The following is a 21,470-nucleotide window of genomic DNA, read 5'->3' on the forward strand; positions in this document are numbered from 1 at the left end:
TTTGGCAAAGTCAGCAAGTTATAATATCTGTGATCATGATAAGCTGGCTCGTGATGAGACCTCTTATTCTTTGAGATATAGTGCTTTCTCGGATTGTTTCTCTGAATGCTGCGGTTTCCTTTGGCAGGGAGGAAGTCATTGTTTTTCCTTAAGAAAGCTCTAGACGACAATAATAGAGCTTTGAAAATCACAGCTTTGCAGAGAATATTTATTTTATTATTGATGATACCTTTCATTGTGCTGGGATAAAACAATTTTTAACCAAAGGTTGATTTCATCAAAGTCTTTCGAAAGGTTGAAACTAATATCATTATTCAGGCTAAAGTTAACTCTATTTGTCAATAATAAAAATCAGATTTTTCGAAAAGTTTTGCTATTTGTACAAGTAAAATCAAAATCTGATAGAGAGTTAGTGTGCTCTTTCATGAATCTTATTCAATGATCATTTACAACCGGTTTTATTTATAAGAAAGAGAAAACAAAATAAAAGAAACTAAAACTATCCTACAAAAAAAAATAAAAATAGAAGAGTGATCTTCTATGGAAAATACATTTTAAGAATCTGTCCATTCACAGGCAAAGAATCTCTCTACCTACCAAATCCTGCAACACAAACGTCGATGGGCCTATGACTTCTACAATCTGAAAAGGACCAAGCCACAGCTTCTGAAATTTCATATGTTTTCCCTTTTCTTCATGAGCCTTATCCCATTTCAAAACTAAATCTCCCATCTGAAAGTTCTTTCTGGTTATGATGGCTGAGTCCAAAGAGGATTTTATTAGCGCTTGGTGGTGAGCATGGGTTTTCTTAGCTTGTTCTCGGCGTTCTTCTAGTTTGATTATTTCCATTTGTCTTAATTGCAAAGAGGAAGTAGATACTTCATCGATGTGTTGTACTAGAGACAAAGAGGGAATGACTAAGTGAATTGGAAGAACCACTTCTTTCCCATAAACTAAATTAAAGGGAGAAGTGCTGATTGAAGCTTTCTTCGTGATTCTATCTGCCCATAAAGCATTTACCAGCGCTTTGTGCCAATTCTTTTGGTTTTGGTCGACCGTTCTTTTGATAATCCTGATTAGGTTTTTGTTTGTTGATTCAGCCAACCCATTACCTTGCGGATAGTAATTAGCAGAATATTTCAATTTGAACCCTCTTTTTAATGCAAACTCAGTCATTGCATTTCCAGAAAAGTATCATGCATTATCAAACATTAAGGCCGTTGGTAATCCAAACCTAGTGATGATAAATTGATCTATGAATTCAATAATGTTTTCAGAATTAACTGTCTTGAGAGGAACTGCTTCTACCCATTTGGTAAAATAATCTGCTGCCGTGAGGATATACCTATGCTGCTTAGAAGAGTGAGGAACGATCTCACCTATTATGTCCAAGCCCCATTGGTTGAATGGTTGCTCGATGTTGACCGGCTGTAGTGGCATGGACGATTTCCTTTGTTTCCCCACAGCAGTCTGGCAGATTTGGCATTTCCTTACGTAATTGTATGAGTCTTTGAACAGCGTGGGCCAATAGTATCCTACACGTAAGATCTTATGCGCAGTAGTCTCTCCAGCATAGTGTCCACCTGCTGGTCCATCGTGGAGTTCCTGCAAAACCTTTTCAGCTTCAGTTTTCTCAAGACACCTAAGAAGTACAGAATCATAATTCCTTTTAAACAGAACATCATTTACGAGCTAGTATTGTTTAGCTTTCAACCTCAGAGCTCTTTTCTTGGTGTGATCCAGGTGTGATGGAGCATACCCGTTCTTAAGATAATAAATGGTGTCCGCATATAATGATTCTGCGTCGTTTAGGCTTACCTCATACGTGTGTACCTCTTCAGATGAGTTCTCCGGAATTTGCGATGCTCCAGCTAACATCTTGCAGAAGCCTTGACCTCTTACGATGCTTGTTGGTTTGATCTCAAGATCGTATTCTTGTAGGGCGGTAATCCAATTTTCTCTCTTTTCGCCCACATCCTTCTGTACCAAAAGGTTCCTTACCGCTGGAAACGGTACTACGACTTTGGTATGGGCTTTAAGTAAGAAAGGTCTGAAATATTTGATCGCTTTGAAAACAGCATAAGCCTGTTTCTCCACGTCTGAGTAATTGAGTTCACCGCCTTGTAAGTTCGAGCTAAAGAATGCGATTGGAGCTTCCGCCTTTTCTTGATTTACTTGAGTCAAAATCGCGACATAAGATTTCTCTGAGGCAAAAGTGTATAAGATGAAGGATTCTGAAAAATTTGGGGTAGCTAAAGATGGAGCATTGATGATAGCTTGTTTGATCAAGTTGAATGCTTCATGCTGATCTATGCCCCATTTAAAATTTGAATTCTTTTTTATCATATTTTGTAAAGGAGAAATAATACGTGAAAAATCGGGGACAAACCTTTTTACAAAATTGATTTGTCCAAGGAAAGATTGCATGGCCTTTTTGTTTTGGGGTATGGATATTTCGGAAATTTCTTTGATTCTGTCAGGTTCAATGTGAATACCAGATTTCAACACTATGAATCCGAGCAATTTCCCTTCACTTAATGCGAAAAAATATTTCTTTGGGTTAAGTGAAATTCCATACCTTAAGCATCTTTGAAAGATCTGTTTCAAATCTTTGAGATGGTCGCTTCGCTTCTTGGAGTACACTGTTATATCATCCAGGTAAATCACTACTGATTTATTGACTAAACCTTTAAACGCGATGTCCATGGCTCTCTGAAAGGTAGCGCCGGCATTGATCAGACCAAATGGCATCTTCTGATATGTGTATGTGCCCCACTTGGTTCGGAATGTAGTTTTCAACTGGTCATCGGGATGCACCAGCACTTGATTGTATCCTGAAAATCCATCCAGGAAAGACATTAATTCTGAGCCCGCTACTGCCTGTAGTATTTTCTCCATAGGTGGGAGGGGAAAATTATCTTTCTGACAGGCTTTGTTGAGATTCCGGAAATCAATATAGATTCTAATATCTCCATTTTTCTTCCTAACAGGCACCATATTGGATACCCATTTGGAGTGTCTGACGGGGAAAATTATTCTGGCTCTCAACAATTTATTTAGCTCAGTCTTTATCTGATTTTCTAAGTTGGGGTGGATTTTTCTAAGCTTCTGCTGGACAGGTTTTTCATTGTCAATCATAGGGATAGTGTGTTGAATGATAGAAGTGTTGTATGTTTTCAGCTCATCGTAATTCCACGCAAAAACGTTTTTGAATTGTCTCAGAAGACAGATATATGTTGATTTCTCTTCAAGGGCCAGGCCGTGGCCTAGATTAACGTTTTGCGGCTTCTGATCAGTTCCTAGGTTCACTAATTCATAGTTCAGAGTTGAACTGTAGAGTTTAGAATTGGCAGACCTTTTAAACCGACTTTTCAAATCATATAAATCTTCTAACTTAACCACTGATTTTGGTATAGCGTTATATGTGCTATTTTGCTGAATTTGGTGATCATGATGGTCTTCGTCAATTATTTCATTTGAGTAGGATCCTTCAGAAGTAAAGAAATTTACAATGTCTGGATCGTCATTGAATACTCTCCAGTTGGTGATGTTGTCAGGGATGGATGGTTTAAAGATTAATTCTATTGAAAACCTATCGGGACTAAAATCTTCGGAGGGAATCAGTCTAGAGGCTACGTTAGCTAACAGGTCTGTGCTCGCATTTTGGAGTCTTGGGATTGACGAAATATTGAATGCTATGAAATGTGAAGTCAGATCTTGTACTAAAGATTGATAGTGCTTTAAATGACTTGACAGGCAATGTATGGTGTTACATACCTGTTTGACGACAATTTCAGAATCTCCAAAGACTTGAAGATACTTAACATTCAAGCCGATTGCTTTGTATAGGCCTTGCACCAAGGCTTCGTATTCCGTTGTATTGTTTGTGCAATCGAACTCAAGTCTGCATGTAAGCATGGTCTTGTTCCCATCTGGGTTAACCAGAACGCATCCTGCTCCTGCTCCCTCGTTAGATTTAGAGCCATCAAAATATAATTTCCAAAATAAAGATGTATTTACAGAACTATCTAAAAAATTAAAACACTTTGAATCATCAGTTTGGGAAACATTTTCAATTTGGGACACAACTGAATTTTCTAAGTAAGGTGAAGTGTGAGCATTGAAATTGCCGAGGAAAGAATCTATCGAGTAATTGCCTATGATACTGCTGTTGTATGCTATCGCTTCGTTCTCTCCTTCCAATTCTGTCACTATGTACTTTTGGTGCAATTCTCGTTCAACCTTTATTTGATTGGGTTTGCCGTTGTAGGGTAACCACATGTGCGACCAGTCGGTTGAGAAATATCCGTGGAGTTTCTCGGACCAATCCCTGCTAAGAATTAAACAATAGAATTCAGGGATATCAGCTACTAGAATGTCGATAACCTGACAGACTGACAAACTTATGGTCACCTGGTTAAGTTCACCAATCACTTCGACTTGAGATCGATCAAGTTGAACTATGCGCACTGCAGATTTCTGAGGTTGAACATTCAATTTGGCACATATTGATCTGGGTAGAATATTCGTTGAAGCACTAGAATCAATCAGGCAATTGTGCACGTTTTTATTGAAGATTTCATAAGTGAGGAGAAAAGGAGGAGTATGGGATCTTGACCTTCCTCCAATCAAGGCAATGTCATTCGGATCAATCTTATTGATCATGTTGGTTGGAGGTCTTCCCATGTTGTGGGAAGCTACAGTTGTAGGTAAAGATGTAGTAGGCACGACATGTAATTCCTTCATCATTATTTTCTGTTGATGTTTCAATTTGCTCAATTCGTAAAGAGTGATATTAGCCCTGGTCTTTTTCATGTCATCGATAATGTTATACTCCATTTCATCCGACACTATCAGTGTTCTTGATGGAGGTGCTTGATCTGATTGGACTGGGCTAAGTTGGGTCGCTCTAGCGGTTGTTTTCTTTGTTGCGACCTTTGCAGGGCTTGCGCCCTTTTGTTTAGGGGTAATTTGGGGAGGATCAAGTTGATTTTTTCTTCGTGTGCTAACCGGAAATGCTTCTTGATCCTCTTCTTGTGGGAGGATGAAATCCCACATTCCTTGTAGTTCCACAACTTCTTCATCATCGGTCTGCCCTTCAGTGGTATTCTCTTCTTCTTCTTACTCTTCAGATTCGACGTTTGAGACAGCATTGGGTGGTTTCACCTCCATGGGAAGGTTTCTTTTAAAAGATCTGTAGGGGTTTTTTGAAGAAGTTTCTGCTACTTGTTTTCTTATGTCAATCATCTCGTTGGACATGGCCTTTAACACCTTTTGTAATCCTTCCATATCGAAAGGATCTTTCGTTTGCTTCTTCTTGGTGTCTTCTTTGAAAGAGATCTTCTTAGATTTGCGTTCTTCTATTGCAGATCTCTTTTCTAGGGCAACTACGCGTTTTTCTACTGCTAGCGCCTCAGTTAAATTTTCAACTAAGGTCGTCTTGCTTGCCCTATCTACGAAGATAGCCAAGTTAGATGGTAAGGCCGTGATGTACCATTCACATCTTACTTCCTCGCTGGGTTGAGAAGCAGCGGGAATCTTGTTGAAGATCTTATTGAACCGTAAGTTGAAATCTTTAATGGGTTCTCTAGCCTCAGCTTTAAGATTAGACAGGTCATTGATCAATGTCGCTGTTGATATGTCATCGCCAAACTTGGTGAGGAATTGACTTTGAAAAATGTCCCAACTTGTGATGGACCCGGAATGTAACGAAAAGTACCATGATCCGGCTGTTCCTTGCATTGTGTAAGGAAAAAGTCGGACGACAGCATCTTCGTTGGTAACTCCGTTGAGATTAATAGAAAGCATGAAATTATTGATATGATCTTCAGCTAGCATGCCTGTTTCTGGATTGAATTTAGGTAGCCACTTCTCAGGATGGGCCGGTATTGGGCTCAGGGGTGGAGGCATTAAAACCGCCCCAGGATTGTTCCATGGAGACTGGGCCATCATTGAGCCGCTAGTTAATGAGAGTGCAGAAGATGGTCCCTGATGCTGAGAAGATGAAGGTATTATGATAGTTGATGATTGAAGAGGAAGTGTGGAAGATGGATGAGTGATTTGGGATGAGGATGTGGGTGGTTGACTTCGCGGTGAGGGTGTTGAAATGGACGAAGTGGATGAAAAAGTCTCACGGTCAGACTCGGGTGGTGCTTTCCTTGCTCTTTTCCTAGTAGGAAGAGGGAGTTCACTTGGTTGAATACCAAATTTTTCACTCTTCAATCTAGTCAGAGGGTGAGCAGGATTGTACTGCGAAGTCACGCTGCTGTTAGATTTATCAGACCTATGAGAAAAAAATAGAGAATCCCTGGAGTTTATGAATCAAAGTTTGAATTTCAGGGGGTTCAATAATGAGTTGGTCTGATATATTGGAGTAGGTAGCAGCGGTGGATACTCGAGCGACTTGTAACTCCGGGTTTAACCGTAGTGGAGAAGTCGGGGGAGTTGATGAGGGTGATTTACTCTCAGAATGGCATTTAGATTTTGACTTAGTTGCCATTCATAGTTCGGGCCCTCCTTCTAGCGCCAAATATGTCGAGGGCCCTGAAATCGGGTCGACAACAAGGGGGATACCCACCCGGTCGGGAACCTGGTTGGCGACTCCTTGCCCGTTTGGTGTAGCGGGTCTGACTGGGGATGATGGGACCAGCTTCCCAATCTAAAAGATGTGTGTGTGTGTGTGTAGATTTTGAAGATACTAATCAAAAGGTAATTTTAAACTAATTTAATTCTAGACTCTAAACTGACTCTATGCTACTGTAATATAACAAAAACAACACATCTAATCTATACTAACCCGGGGTAAAATTCTTTCATTATGCGATCTAGAAAGATTTCATACAACAACTGGTAATAAAGATCATTCAGCTATCATAAGAATATAAATCAATTTAAGATGAACCATTCTGCATAAGAAGTTAGGCAAAACAGTTGTGAACAACATATCGCATAATCAGTTATACATATGTTAAGCACAAACAAATGATTCCACCGTACAAAAGTGCCAAATCGTAATCCAGACATTCATACATTAACATATAAACAAATCAGCTGTATATCACTCTAAGAATATGAGCAGAAATTAATCAAGAGATAAAAGTACCATTTATGAATGATTTCACTCACAAACTTCAAGCAATAATGATTTATCTCTACTTACTTCTAACATCTACTAAGAGTACAGAAGTGCAACATCAGTAGCAGACATTAAAATGCAAACATAAATAAATCTCGATCCATCCATTCATCAAAAACCCCCTCCAAGGGTGCAAAAGTGCATGTTCTAAGGACAAGTTTTTTGACAAATTTCCGGACCCTTCTCCAAATGCCATGAGAAGGGTTAAATACTACTAGCTAACTAATCTTAATTACACAAATTTAGGGAACGGCTTCAAATGACCGCCCTTTTAATAAAGCAAATTTATTTCTAAAAATTGAATCTAATTTCTAACCGTTTCTGTATCTGCTCCTTAGTGCTGTAAGCAATGTGAGGTTCGCCTGGAAAGAGTCGGCTGGTTGTCTTTTCCTTTTGCTCAGGCGATGAAAGTAGAAATAACAAAAGCTGGCACCTCTTTCTGACAACTTAGAAGATATTTTTGAAAATCTCCCTCTGACTGGGTGTTTTTTGCTGTGTGTATACTTAGTATAACTCAGATTTCTTTCAAACTGATTGTGCTGTTGCTATTTCGGTTTCCGGCCGTGTGAATGACTCAATGAGTTAGGGATTTTGTTGCCTGAACAATCTTACGTATAGAAAATTGCTTCCATTCTTTGTTCCAGGCTTTTCTGAAGCATCATCCCTTTTCAGCGTTTTTCTATTTGCTTTACCCAATCTGAGCTTTAGGATCTTTTGCAAACATGCTTCTTTTGTGCGCCTTTGACTCTGAGTCTTGGATAGTCTATTTTCATCAGTGTCTGTGGAGTGATACTCTGGACTCCGCGGCTCTACTGCATGCGCCATTCATTTGCGAAGGCATCTCCTCTTTGTTCTTCAAGTATTGGCGCTTTCCCCTTTTCCTTGGATGTTTCCTGCATATAGATTTATATTAGTTGCTGCCTTACAATTTACGCAAGGGAAAAGAGACATGACGAAAAGATTGACATGAAAGCTTTAAACTCTAATGAATGCATAATCATGACACTCATAAGGACTTGACTCTTTGAAAAACGCAACATGATCATCTTTGGATACTCAGGCGTGCAATCATTAATTTCCCTTAAGGTGAACGCTCGATTTTGGGTTTACAGATCATGCCGAAGAAACTTTACGATGAGTGATTTCTGCGATTCGTATTGCAGCAATTAATAGTTTCATTCATCGCAAATCGCAAAATCGCAGTTTGTAGGATCGCAGATCGCAAATCGCAATATCGCAATTTTGATTTGCTCATTGTGTGCTGCTTTTGCGACGTTTGCGATATGCGATGTCGCATATCGGCCGTCGGCGATTCCTTCTCATTTTCTTTTAAGGGCGCTTTCAAAATATGCGATGCGATGAATTTCGCATCGCTTCTTTGCAGCTTATTTATGCGCATAGGAAAAATCTTCACTCTCTCTCTGCGATGCGATATAGCTTTTAGGGAGTTAAAATACAAAAATTTGGATAAAAATATTTTTGGGATTTTTGTTAAGGGTCCCCCTTTGCTTGATATTATTGCTAATACTAAACAAAGAGGGGGGTTGTTGTTGACCACAACAGGACCTTTTCCCATACTTTGGCCACTTCCGGAGTGGTTACTTTTGCCTCTCTCTCCATTTCTTGTGCCAGCTCCTCTACTACTTGTTCGGTATGTATAACTTCGTGGGGGGCCCTAACATGATCTTCTACAAGAATTCCTGTGTGTCCATTGGGAAAGTTCAAATACCCCATAAGCTATCAGAATCTCGTATTGCTCGCGATTCATAGGCAAGTGTTTCTTGCTAGATAGCCACTTGTAATTTATAGGGCATTTTGAATTCAAATTCTGACCGTTCCCCCCAAAATTGATTCATTAATGTTGGATTGGCCACAAATTTTCAAGGATTTAGGCCATAAATTTCGTATTAAATGCCAGTCGCCCACTCAATTTGGCATCACTTCTGTCGTCTTTTCATGAATAGTGACCCTAACGGTCACTTTCCGACCGATCTGCATGATTGTTCCTTAGGTAACGCAGCTCCCTCCATGCTGATGCAGACCCAGTGACACTTCCTTGCTTCGCACCATCTTCCAATCACGCAGCTCCCCAACCTAGGCAGTGTAGTTTATAATCCCGCACCTACTTTCAGCTACCTAGAGTGCTAAGACTATGCTACCTTCATTTAGTCAGATGGTTGGACCGTCGGTGTATGGCTTCAAGAGACTGCCATTCACCTTTCCGAGGAAGGGTTCTCCATTCAATTTGACCAACTGTACCACTCCTTCGTCAATAATATTCTTAATAACATAAGGCCCTAACCAATGCTTCCTAAACTTCCCTAGAAATTTATTAAACTTACTATCATATAACAAAACCAGGTCATTTACCTTAAATGAGCACAACTTAATGTGTCGATCCTGCCATGCCTTTTCACGTTACTTTTGGACCTGCTGGTGAAATCCAACCAAAAATATCTCTTCTTCAGCTCATCCAGTTGTGCAAGCCTCTCCTCCAGGGCTCCGCAATCCTTCATACCTGTGAGCACAGCTATGCGCAGACTAGGCACAATGTATTCCATAGGCATTGCCGCTTCAACCCCATAGACGAGCCTAAAGGGGGTTTTTCCAGTCAACTTCTTGCATGTCATTCAATAAGCCCATAATACTGGAGGTATGCGTAGGTCCCAATCACTTCGTTGAGCATTGCAAACCTTGGTCAACATGTTTTCGAGCACTTTGTTGAATGCTTCCACCATCCCGTTAGCCTGCGGGTGATAAGGCGTGCTCTTCTGGTGGTATACCTAAAATTCTTCTATCAGCACGTTGATCATCTATTCAGGAAGTGCGTACCACGATCACTCATTAAGATCTTTGGAAAGCCAAATCACATCAGTACATTCTCAAATATGAACTTTGTAGCAGTCGCGCCTGTGAAATCCTTCACCGACTGCACCTCTTCCCAACGAGTCAAATAAGTCATCGCGGTGATAATGTACCTTGCTCCTATCTTTCCTTGTGGCTGAATCGGACCTACAAAATCTATTGCCAATTTCTCAAAGGGTTGCAACATCATTTGTGGATTCAAAGGCATCTCATCCCTCTGTGATGACCTGTCATTTATTTGACACACATCACATGCCTTGCAATATGCTTTTGAGTCCTGATGGAGGGTTGGCCACCACAACCGTGCGCATAGAATCTTCTACCCAGTTTCTCTCCCTGCATAATTTCCTCCCGCGGTGCCCCCATGAGTGTATGAGAGGATGCTGCTTCTTTCGAACTCAGGTACATATCGTCACAATATCTCATCAGTCCCCATCTTGTACAGATCCCTAGCAATGATAGAGAAATTTGTTGCACGTACCACTAATTCCTTTTTCTTCTAGATAGTGTATCCTTCCATTGCAGTACCTGTCATTAGGAAATGTACTATATCCTCAAAATGACCATCCGCGATGCGCACTGCAAATAGCTACGCATTAGGAAATCTCTCCTCCAAATTAGTGGGCTCTTCCCCTGTTTTGATGTGTGATAGATGGTCTGGTCCCACATTTAGTTGTCCAGGCTTCACGATAGCTTTAAAATCATACTCCTGCAACAATAAGAGCACAGATGGTCTGGTCCCACGTTTAGTTGTCCAGGCCTCACGATAGCTTTAAAATCATACTCCTGCAACAATAAGAGCCACTTGCAGATTCTCCCCCCAACACAGGCTTATTGACCAGGTACTTCAGCGCGGAGTGATCTGTATACATCTTAAAATGGCCTCCCATCAGGTAGTGCCTATACTTCTGGACCGCATACACCATGGCTAGCCCATTGCACTCGGTGGTCGAATAGTTCTTCCCTGCTTTGGATAATCTTTAGCTTGCGAATGCGATAGGATGATCCAAGCCTTCTCTACCAGCCTGTATCAGGACTACTCCCAGCACTATACATGACGCGTCGACATGTACATGAAACTCTTTCTTCCAATCTGGGAAGACTAGAATCGGCGCGGTGACCATCTTTTCTTTCAATATATCCAAGCTCTTCTTACAGTCATCGTTCCAATAGAATGTGACATCCTTCTTCAACAATTTCTCCATAGGCATGGTGATCTGGGCATAGCCTTTGATAAACTTTCTGTAATATCTCGTATGTCCCAGGGTAGCACGCAGTTGTTTCACACTCTTTGGTGCTTCCAAGTTCAATATCATTGCTATCTTTGGAAGATCTACCATCAGTCCCTGTTTGCAAACCACATGCCCCAACATGTTCCAAAAAGGAACAAAAAACAAACACTTCTTGAGATTGAGCACGATCTGGTATCTTCGACAGGTATCTAGCATCAGGTGCAAGCTTGCTATGTGGCATTTAACCAGCCCAAACATAATCCAGTCATCAAAATATACCTTCAAGAACTTATGAATAAATTCCTTGAACGAAGCAACAACTACGTGTGAGAAGATCGCAGGTGCATTATTCAATCTAAGTGAAATTATAGTGTACAGAAAACAACCCCACTCAGTCACGAAGGTTGTCTTGCTCCTGTCCTCCGATGGAATTTTGATTTGGTGGTACCCAGAGAACCCATCAATGAAGGAATATGATTCTTGGCCACCTACATTGTCCAACCCTTCATCAGTGAACGAAGTTGGGAAAGGATCATGCATGCAAGTGTCATTTAGCTTTCTGAGATCCACGCATATCCTTATTTCATCCTTCTGTTTCTTTTATTGTACCACCATTGGACTTACCTAGTCAAATTCTTCCACAGCCTCAATGATGCCTGCCATGAGCATCTTGTCCAGCTCTAAGCGGACCTTTTCCTTATATTTTGAATTGAGACAATATGGCCTTTGCTTAACCGGCTTCGCGTTGGGTTTCAATGTAATGTTCATCATTCCTAGGTCCCTGATTATCCCTTTCATATCTGTAAACTTGGTAGAGAATAAATCCTAGTATTCGCGGAGAAATTGAGTGACCTTATCCACCGTCGCATCATCCCAGTAGTCTCCAATATTCACAAATTTGGGTTTTGCCTTTATACCAATGTTTACTTGTTTTGTTTTCAACAACACGGTTATATCCGAGTTCTCAATCTGCGGTCCTTGAACCTCGCGGTGACCTTCTGTTTCTGGAATGTTAATCTTCCGCGGATCTTTGTCCTCTTCTTTAGCAGTTACATTATAACATTCTAGCACGTGACTCAGATGAGTAGCCCATTCAAACTGAATCGGATTTAAAGGATCCTTCTGTATCCTAAATATTGCTGCTTTCATTTCTTGTAGTGCCTCATCAATATTGTCAAACCCATCCTCGAAACCGAATGTCATCATGAATCCCTCGTGTAGGATATCCCATTTTCTTGTGCCATGGTGGATTTCGATTTCTACATACCAGTTCATCGAGACAATATCCAGGGTGTGACAGAACAAGTGCACCCATTTAGGTTGGGGCTTTTCTCCATAAGCCTGGGTCCATTTGGCCAAATGCACTCGCGGATCATCCTGCCCATCATACTTGTCTGTCATTCACATCTTCGGCTTCCCAAAGCAAGTTCTCATCATTCTCCTACATTAGGCCAATCATCAAAGCTTCCCTTGTGTGTACCCCACCATCTTGCGGGTGTAGCACGCAGGGCCCAGTCCAGTGCCTATAAGAGTTTATTTTCTAGTACCTCCCTTTCAAATGCATCCAAAATGATATCTACCTCATTCAGACCATCATAAGTAGGCATATTTCTTACCTCTGAGGACACACAATGCAGTGATTGGGTCATCATGTTGCAGTTCAACGTAGTCACTTCATGTAACTGGTTCTGCCAGTGCTCTAACTCTTCATCAGAGTATGAAGTGCAAGAACTCTCGTCATCCCATGTAATTCATCCATCCATGGTGGGATTCACCCAATATTCATCTCATGTTGTTATCTTATAGATACAGTTCAAATAGTCATCGCTCTCATAATCATTGGTTGGTTCCGTATAGCGCGATCCCTCAATAGGATCTAGAGGTACTATTACACGTAGTGATTTCTTCTCAAAGATCATCTTCCACTTCTTCAGATTGATTACCCTATTCATATCAATGGCCCAGTCAATTCCTAGGACTGCAGGATAGGGATTGTTGTCATCCACTATCTCTATTACTTCAAAATCAGCCAACGCGCTCACTCCCTCAATATCCATAGTCACCCCCTGAAGCTACCCCATGTGGATGATCTTCTGTTGATTGGCCATCCTTAGCTAAATCGGAGACCATTGTAGTGTGGGTCTCCCCATTCATTCCCAAGTATACTTCGGTAGGAAGTTCGTGTCTGACCTCAGGTCCAAAATAACCTGATCCATCTCATATTCTCCTATTTGCGCGATCATTCTCATTTCCTATCCCGTCCTTATTTTATGCTTTCCAATCTTTCGTACTACACGTGGCTCACCTGGCACGGTTCCAGCACATCTATTGATGAGCTCTTGTAACCCTTTCATAGCCTTACTATCGCGCAGTAACTTCATATAGGTCTCTAGGGAAGTTATGAGCAAAAAGGGGTCCATCTCCTACTTGGTCTTATCCTTGCTTCCTGAGGTAGAGACCTCAGCTAAGCTCTTCTTAGCTTGCATGAAGGTTTCACATGTGTGCTCTGAATCGAACTCAGCCTCCTTCGTCGGAGCTTTGCGAACCCATGTACTATCTTCTGGTTGTTTCCCATTGTCATCTCCTATTGTGATTCCACTTTTGAGCACTATATTTACATTTGGATCCTCTTCCTGCGGCTCAGACCTCATCATCTGCAGGTTCTTAGTCAGCGGGGGTGGTAGTTCCCCATTGTCACATATCCTAGATATCATTGTAGGATAGTCTTCCGTTTCATGATCAAATAGTGTGCAAAACTTGCACGATGGACGTGTTGGGTTAGTGCAATCGCGGGCATAGTTGTCTGGTCCTCTGCAATTGTATCAAATCAACTGTCCTCAACCTTTGCCAGGTCCTCCTCTGCCTCGGCCTCGTCTGCACCCCTGAAATCCTATCCTCGCCTTCCTTGTGCTCTGGTCAGGGGGTCGCGTTCAGCCTGAACCCTATAGGTAGGAGTTCTATCCATCATTAATTCATAGCTCCTGCAAGTACACTCATCATGCCCTACCTACCTACAAAAGTTGTAGAACAGCTGTTGTGGTGTCCGTGCAAACTTCTGCAGCAAATGACAGTTATTTGTGGCATGTTTTCCTGCTACCTGACAAATAGCGCACCATAATGCAGGCCCTGTGCTAGGTCCTGCTTGAGCTTCTCACCTTAAAGGCATCGATCTCCCTCCTACAATATAGTTCACAAAGACCAGGCAATGGTCCTTGTCATGCCCCTGACTCTTCCATTTCAAGCACCATACCTCCTCACGCACCTCTGGTCGAATGTCCTGTCCTGTTTTAGACTTTGCATCTCAAGGCATAGGTTCTTCAGTTGCACATGGATCTGCTGAAACCCCAGGTTTGGATCTTGCATCAGAGTTTCATGTAGTCTCATGGAAATATTCAAGGCCTCTACCTGAGTTGTTATCTTCTGTTGTGACAGCGTAGCCCTTAAATGTGGCAGTAGCGAAGCCAAAAACCACTCACGATGTTGGTTGTCTGTAAAATTCATGTTGGCTTTGCATATTGTACACTTCAACCTCTGATCTAGTTCCCAAGGCACCTCGCCTGGTTGCGTCGCTATTTCTTTGAATTCCACAATGGACTATGCCTCAGATTTATGCCTACAGTGTTCTTTATTCAGTGTTGTCTAGATATCTACCACTCGAGCATTCGAGTTACCATTATAGTACTTAATATACCAGGTTAGCATGCGATCTTGCAAAGCACTAACTAGTGTCGCCTTCTTTATATGATAATCTATAACACCTTGAACTTACCATACATCCCTTACAATGAACCATAATTGATCTGAGTCCTCATTTCCAAAGCCTTTGAGCAAAGGCAGCTTCACTGTATTTTCCATACTGAAATATGGTGGAGGTGGAGGTGGTACGGGTGAAGTTGGAGGCGATGGTGGTGAGGTCAGAGGTGGTGTGGGTGGAGGTGGTATTTGCAGGAATCCTTGTCTTATTAACTGAATAACACTTCGCAGAGAAACCTTCACTATTTCTTCCTCGTCACCTCGCAGAGGTGAAATCAATGGACTATACTTTGGACCCTTTCTTCCTTCGTTCCTATAATTTTTTCTACTTCGTGTAGTCTCGAACATCAAGGTAGCTGCATAACTTATTTTTCGCACACTAGCATTTTAATCCAAGTATTCAAAGATTTTACGTACTTACCTCGCGATCCTTCGAAAAAGTGTTGCTCTGTCTCGTTGTAGTTGATAGAGGTGTCGACCGCGAATTCAGTCACAAATCCTCCTATGACACAATTGAGCCAATGATCGACAACGCGGGCGATCTTATCCTCCAATGCTTCCAATTTTTGTATTAGCTCCGGGGTCAACACAATAGGACTGTCAAGTTTCCACCTTCCTTGGTTATCTCCTAGCTTCGCGATCCACGTGTATATATCAATAGGGAAGGAGCAGAAAAAGATCTCATGGATCTCTGTATACAGGTATTTTTCCAACCACTATTCCTTTGTTAGTCACGAGTTTTTTTCTCCTACACCACGAATTCGTGGATCTTCCTATCTAACCAGTCTCTGATCTCCTTCTTATACAGATTCTAGTGATACGACATCACACCTCTTGTGCAGATTCTAGTCCTGGAAATGGAACCATTTGTTGGCTTGAGGGGGCTTGACCCAGGTTTAGCATTAATTAGCTAAACAAATCCCTACACTACTGGCCCTTTCAGCATCAGCTTGCGGAGCGCGGACCGAGGTCTCACCCGAAGTAGTATGGGGGGATGCTGGAACCAAGTTTCTGCACCCTGAGATGGTTGAGATGTTATTTGATTCCCTCTATCCTTGCCTTCGCGCAAGTCGCTTCGCTCTAGGGCTTGCAATATGAGCCCTTTATTCTATCCTTTAATACCTCCACGAAAGGGTATTATAGACCTTCACGCAGCCCTAGCTGGTTGCTCAGGTAATTTCGCGCTGCTATGGAAGTGTGTCGTGAAAATTCCCCAATTAGTATAAGTTATTTTCTTATCTTATCAACCAATTACAGTTAACACCACGTAAACATATATCCTTGATCATGTTTAGTTATCCAATGTATTTGTATTCATTCACGTATCATATAAGCATAATAAAGGAAATTCATACATAACATATCAAGATGCAATAAGAAACAAAGACATAAAAATTGCAGAATACCTTTCCTTATTAATATCTTCCAAGTGTTTACAAACTCTGTCCACCCTACACACACAGTTGCAGGGGTTTGCGCACTCAGCTGTGGACTTCTACCCTAAGACTCTGTTCACTTAGCTGCAGAGCCTCTACCTACACTACAACCCAAGGCTTAGACTTCTTACTTCAGAGCTACAACTCTCTTACATGATCGATCATTCTATGTCTCCAAAACTACTTAGAGCTTAGCTCTTACAGCCAACTTTACTTTACAAAACTAAGGGTAGACTACCCTTTATGACACATAACACCCTCGCTCTCCACAACCACAAAATGTGGAGACTTCACCATTTTATTACAAAATTTAACTCAAACATGGGCTTTTAGCCCCAAAATGGCCCTTAGGGGATCCCGCTCCCAACATAAGTGCTTAGGCCAGGCCATTTTGCCTTCGCCATCATACGTGTGAGTTGACAAGAGATTGAAAATCTTCGTCGAGATGGAGATGTATTCACGATTTGAAAAACACCTCATGGGAAGAAGAATGCAAGACTCCATGAAAGATATGCAAAGGTTCAAAACTGGAAGAAACGACACTGCTTGTCATCAGGCCCTCCTTCTAGCGCCAAAAATGTTGATGGTGCTAGACCACCAACATGTCAAGGGGATCTCCCCAGTAAGAAGTCCCAATTAGACCTTAGACCATTTGGTATAGGAGTCCCAGTAGTGGGTTGTAAGGTAATGCCTTGACCGCGATGTCTCATAGAGGCAAGTAATATAACTCTGTCAGTAGCAAGGGTGAGACTGATGTAGAGAGTCAAGGAATGTGTATGAGAGGTTCCAGCACTTTGAAGGGAGAGGAAGGAGAAGGTGAGTTCCAAGTTGAAAGGGATCAGTTCCAACTTGGCTAGGAACACACCACACAAAGGACATGCATAGCTTCTGTTAGAGTCGGTCTTTATATCCCTTCATTAGAGACCAAAACTCTTTTTGCATTCATTTTTAGGTGTCTCGCTCGATTCACTCCATTGCATTCCACTAGGGGCATGCCATTATCTGACGGAAGGGCCTTGTTACTCATTCCCCTCATGCCTTATCTTGTTGGTTTAGGTCTGTTTGTTGAATCAATTTTAAAGTCATTTACAGTCCTGTTTAATGACTAGGTCAGCAAGAGTCATTTCAGTCACTAGGTATAGGGTTACTCGATTTGGTCTTCAAAAATGTCCAATAATGCCAGCAGGCCAGAGGGAGGTTCAAAATATGTTTTCATTTCAAAAATTTCATTGTCATACTGATTGATTATGACTTTACTTCAAAACCCTGTTTTGAAGAAAAAGTCATCTTTTCGTCTTTTGAAATAATTTCCATGTATATTTTCAAGGTTTTTCGGTTGAAAATGTTCAAATGCAGCCTCTGATAATTTTTTGCTGAAATTCGATGCCACCATCCTTGCAAAAATCAATCGAGAAAAGCCATCATTCAAGCTCAGAAAATCCGTGAGGAAACCAAAAGACAGAGTTGTATTAAATGCAAAAGTGCCAAAGTTCAGAAAGTGGGTGTGCACAAGTCAAAAAGCAAATCCTTGTCATAAGAGACATTTTTGTGTTCCAAAATTTCATTTGCATGCCAAATAACATCAGAGATATGAAGTGAAAACGTGTAGAAGCAAATTCAGTTTTTGGAGATCATCTCTGTTTCATGTGAAGCTAGATTTTTTGCTTTGTGTTTGGTCCTTCTGGCTGCAGATCATGCTGCGTTTGACCATAAGAATATTGCATTTTTCATGATTTGTCTCCCTCTTCTCAGCTTTATAGCTCAATTGATAAATGAATGGCATGCTCTCACAAGACAGCTTTTGGAGGTTACCACGAACAAATGTGTCAGTGATATCAGGCTTGAAAATGATGGGTTGTGGCTTGCTCATGGTCATAACGCCTCAAAGGCTATGGAAAGATCGTGCATACCTTTCCCCCTTGTCTGAGAAGAAAAGAGAATCAAGTGAAGCTCAGCAGATCTCCCTCCCATGCATAGAGGACTTGACTATGGATAATGATTCTTCGATTTCATCAGTTCCAACCAAAATATGTTCCAGGGTAAAGAAGCCAAGGTGAATTGTGAAGAAGCCGAAACTGTGAGTTTAAAGCTGAGACTGTATGTTTGGAGTGTGCGCAGCACATTGGGAGAAGGTGTGACACATTGGGAGGTCGTGGCGCACACGGCCTCCTGCCACTGTGTATTTTCCAACGAGCGCGGCGCAATGTGTGTGTGCGCGGCGCACAGGGCTGACAAGCTAGTTTTTCACCACCGCTTCATCAAAATTTCAAACTAACTCAATTTCTGATGCTCCCTAACTGCAGGTGTGTTGTATCATTGTTTCTATTCATGAAGGATTCATCTCCATTACAGGCGTTTGGCTCGCTGTTGTAAATTATAAAGGATTTTCAGCAAGATGTTATCGTCAGATTAAGAAAAAGCCCTACCCAAAATCTTGATATGGTCGGGTGTTCCAAATCTCAAAATCCATATATATGATGTTGGTGCCAAGAAAAGAGCAGCCGACGAGTTTCCTTTTTGTGTTCGCCTGGTGAGTTGGGAGAAATATAATGTGACGAGCGAGGCACTAGAAGCGGCCCATATTGCTTGTAACAAGTACATGGCCAAGTTCGCCAGAAAGGACGTGTTCCATCTGCGTGTTCATCTGTAGCCATTCCATGTTCCCCGTATTAACAAGATGCTTTTGTGTGCCAGAGCCGAGAGGCTTCAAACTGGTATGAGAGGAGCATTTGGAAAACTGCAGGGGACTTGTGCACACGGGGCCATAGGCCAAGTGCTCCTTTACTATGGAGGGACAACCACTCAAATCATGTCCAAGAAGCTCCACGTCATGCCAAAGTTCAAATTCCCTGTCAGACAGATAATTATGGTCAGCAGAAAATAATTCATTGTTATATGCATCGTTTAGGGGGTTCACCAAGTATATCAGAGCTGACTACTTGAAGTGGAAGTCTGAAAACATAATTATTCCCGATGGTGTGCATGCCAACTTGCTTGGTTGCCGCAGTCGATTGTCCAACCGATGTCCTGGGCAGGCATATGTCAGATCATGATCCATATGTGTTCACTGGTATTGAGGGAGATATTGTTGATTTTAGCAAAATTGCAGCTGGGATCATTCATTGACAATACATTTTTCCCTTTATCAAAGGCGAAATCTTAGTTCAAAACCATTTTTATTAAAAGACAATTTTTATTCAAACGACAAAAGGGTAGGTGAACATTCAAAGACCGAAAGCCAAATTTAGGACGAAGAATATCTACCACAGCAGAGAGATAGGAACAGATTGCCTATTTTTTTCCTCAGTCATGATTCAATGAGATTCGCGCTACAATTTTCGCCTTTTCATTGGTCATTAGAAATTTTCAAGTGGAATAATGTAACGTTGTTCTGTCTTTAGAACAGATAAATGACTCTTTTTCTATTTTCATGATTTTATTTGAAACAGCTCCCTATCTTCATCGATTTGTTTTCCCACCTCTAAGTCTATTTATTGTATTGAAAATCATTTGTAAAGGGTTGGAGTTTCTGGGAAAGGTGCGAAAGAAAACTCAGTGCTTCACTGTACAGTTTGGCCAGGAAATTAATAAAATGATGCAGCTCTGATTCATGAGATTCATGTGGTATGAGTTTAGCATATGTCCTTCTTTTTGTTTCATGTGTATCTTGTTATGTTTTACAGTTCATTCATAATCATTTCTAGTTGAATGTTTTTAAGTAAGAAAGGTAGAATCCAGTTTATTTCTCTGCCTGGGAAAAGCATTCATCCTTTGTGTGTCTTCTTCTGTTTGAAAAGGATTCATTGGTTATGCCCTTTTCAACCTCTCAACAGTCTTTCCACTCCATATTACTTCAATTTGATTGCTAAACCTCCTGCCTATCTTGCCTCACGAAATACTCTGCGTCTTTGATTCAATTTCCCAGCTCATGCTGTCCTTTGTCCCATACAACCTAGAAAATTCAGTCATTCATTAAATTACCTCTTTCATATTTATTTACTAGCCTAAAATCAGTATTCATTTTGAGTCATCTCAGACCATATTGTTTATTTTTTACTGAGCGTGACCCGGAGAGAGCCCTCTCCTGTTCTGGTAGGGCTAGCTACCAGACTGAGCATGGTTTGTGGTTATCCTGAATTTTTCCTTCCTTCAGCCTAAGGCAGATTTAGGCTCTAACATAATGGCGACCGTACTGGGGAAGAAAATTGTTTGCTTGTTTTCCCCCAGTATATGTATCAAGTTTAGAGCTGATTGTTGATGGTGGACAACGATTAGACATAAGAAGCCTGAAATCATTCACCTGGCGACTCCATTCACTGAAAAATCTAGAAATCAATTCTTGATGGTGATTCCTCTGCATGAAGATCAATAGCTTTAAGGTTTTCAAGATGGAACGGTTTGCAAGAAGATACGCTCCCATGAGCCGAGATCACATCCCAGGTTTTCCAAATAAAATTCCCAAGGTGGATTGGCTTCAGAATTTGCCTATGTTTAGAAATGTGGAAGGTAATGATGTTGCTCTTCATCTGGTGAAATTTCACATTCATGTGCATAAATTAAAGATCGTTTTTCCTAAAGACTATTTAATGAAAATATTTATGGTTACTCTGGAAGATGAAGCCTGATCTTGGTATGAAAGTCTGCCACCTACTTCTATTTATTGTCTAAAATATTTTCATGCAATATTCTTTGAAAGGTATAAAGAATCTTGTCCATCCTTAATTTTAGTGCAGAACTGTTGTGAACACATTAGTAGTTTCATTGAAGATCTTGAGAATTTTTATGGAGATATTGAATTGATGGACGGAGAAATCATGGAAGCATTGTATGAAAATTCATTTCAACAGTACACGGAAATCCTAGAGGATACTTATCAAGATCAGCAGGTTGAATATTTCCATATGGCTGAAAATGATGAAAGAGAAAGTTTCGTTTCAGATCTGTCCATAGAAGAAAACAGCATGCAGGGAAGTCAAGTTTCAATTTCGGAATGTGATAATGTTAAGTCAGCCATTCCAGATCTAGATTCAGATTGTGATGACCAAGAAT

At 41.1% G+C, this 21,470-nt stretch overlaps 1 pseudogene; it reads left to right on the forward strand.

Annotated features, from left to right (window-relative positions):
* Positions 1-19,474, forward strand: part of LOC149149046 (large ribosomal subunit protein uL16 pseudogene) — a 40,443-nt pseudogene extending 20,969 nt beyond the window's left edge.
* Positions 19,475-21,470: the final 1,996 nt, after the last annotated feature.

Source organism: Pinus tabuliformis, chromosome 9 (genome assembly GCF_031772625.1).
Source record: "Pinus tabuliformis cultivar Carrire ecotype Pingquan chromosome 9, CPIR1, whole genome shotgun sequence".
In the NCBI taxonomy this organism is placed as follows: Eukaryota; Viridiplantae; Streptophyta; class Pinopsida; order Pinales; family Pinaceae; genus Pinus; species Pinus tabuliformis.